This window comes from Fukomys damarensis, unplaced genomic scaffold (assembly GCF_012274545.1).
Source record: "Fukomys damarensis isolate Sample0158 unplaced genomic scaffold, DMR_v1.0_HiC HiC_scaffold_17, whole genome shotgun sequence".
NCBI lineage: Eukaryota > Metazoa > Chordata > Mammalia > Rodentia > Bathyergidae > Fukomys > Fukomys damarensis.
This window is the reverse complement of record NW_022900929.1, coordinates 16,262,427-16,264,585: the sequence shown is the minus strand read 5'-3', so window position 1 is coordinate 16,264,585 and position 2,159 is coordinate 16,262,427.

Genomic DNA, 2,159 nt, shown 5'->3' with positions numbered 1-2,159 from the left:
GCGCTCCGCGCTCAGCGGAGGTGTTTCCAGCCCGCCACTGTGTCCCCCTCGCAGCGAGCCGGGCCTGCCTTGCTGGGCTCCCGGTCCAAGCACTCCGCCAGTTAGGCAAACATGGAAGCTTGCCCTCCATCTGAGCACCTCGCCGGTCTCCTCACCTACGTTTCTTCCATCTCAAGCGTCCCTTTAGTGCTTGGTCATCAGGGTCCCCTTCTTCCCTGTTACCCAGCCGCGGGAAACACCTGCCTTGAGCAGAGGCCATGGATCTCCTGGCGGCGCAAGTCCAGGCCCTTCATAGCCCGTACCTTTAATGCAGCAGCTACTTGGGCACAGCCACTCACTTTGCCCTTTTATTTTATTTTATTTTTGCAAGAAACTTGAAAGAGAGCTTCTTGTCTCCTTCCTGACCCAGCTGTTACTACAATTCCCAGTCTAGCTACGGGTTTGTTTCGCTCCATTGCTGTTTGCTGGGAAATGATAAATAAGTACAGTACTTAACTGGCCGGATCTTTCCTCCATCCATCCCAGTCTTCTCTTCTTGCTTCTCCAAGTGCTGGTTTTCCAAAGATCGCCCTCCATTCCATGCCAGCTTCTTCCACTCAACTATCCACCCATGCCTGAGACCAGTGAGCTTTTCCCCCTTGCTGCTTACAAGTGAGAGTTTGGACTCTGGCTCCTTCTCATCTCCCTTTTCTTGCAGCCCTCACTCAGCCTGCCACCCTCTTACCCTGTTCCCCTGTAGTCCTAGGTCTTGGTCCTCCAGTTGGGAACTATGTGAGGAAGCCTCAGGACTTTTGTGTTCCTGCCATTGCCTGTGGACCAGAAATCTTATGGGTCCAGATGGTGATTGTAATCCAGTGGCCTGTGTGCTTAGACTTCTGGACTGGCTTGGTACTTTTTGTGATTTGATGGATTGGGTATCCCATCTTGGCTCCCTCTCTGCACTTTTACATCTGTGGTTGGAGTTTGGGTTAGAAAATAACGGCCCCACTTTAGAGGAGAAAAGGTGCCAAGAGGAGACATACGAAAGATTTTAAAAGTCAGAAATGAAAAATGTCTTCCAACTCACCAGGGAAGCCTCAGAGCCCTCTCTCAGTCTTGGGTAGTATTGAGGACAGGGGAGTGTCCTGACCGGGCAGCCTCTACTCCCTGCCTTGTTTTCCCTGGCTAGAGCCCCAGGCTGGGCAAGTGGGTAGAAAGTATCAGATGGGATCAGATGAGGTAGAGTGTGAAAGTGCTTTGAAAGTTGCTAACTAGTACCCTACTGTAGAGAACTGATTGGCCCAAGAACTCAGACTGCCCCCCCGTTTCAGCCTCTGAGTCTCATCCCAGCATATGTGGAAGAGGATCCCATCCTGAGAAAGGGCCCAGTCTCTTCTGGCAGGCATGGGCTGGTGGTGGTTATGTGTTGGGACACTGGGGACTCTGCTTCTGTTAATGATGGTACAGGGTGGTGCCAAGGCACATTGCTCTGGATTTGGGCTAATTTTAGGGGTGATAGAATAAGGAAATAATGTTCTTATTAATTAATTAAATTGTTTAATTTTTTTGAGACACAGTCTCACTATGTAGATAGTAGATTGCTCTGGAACTCACTGTGTAGTCCAGGCTGGTTTTGAACTTGCAGCGATCCTCCTACCTCAGTCTCCCGTGTGCTGGGATTACAGGGGTGCGCCACCACACCCTGGCCAGGAAATAATGTTCTTAACTTAGTATGTATGTGCTGGAAGCACCCATTCTTTGCATCTTTTCCTTCTCCCATGAGGTCTGAACCCCAGAGTACAGGCTTGAGGGTCCCTTAAGCCATTTGGGAGCTGCTAGCAGTGGCATGCGCCCTCTCTTGCCTCCAGTAGGGGGCAGCCTTTTAATAGCAGTAATTAAGATACTAGGGGAGTAAGGGTACACTGAGGCCTGAAAGAGAAGGGCAGGGGCAGGGCCAGAAGCTGGGGTAGACAGGCTGAGGACTGGACAACAAGCTGGTGTGGGCTTGTGATGAAGAGGAGACTGTTAGCCCATCAGTCAGGAAAAGGTGAGATAGGAAGACACAGAGTCCCCTGGTCCTAGTCTACCACCTCTCCCAGTCCTTTCTTCATTAGAAAGGGATCCAAGTGCTTGACCTGCACAGTGTGATGGATGAACTTGGGGTCAATGCGTTTTCCTTT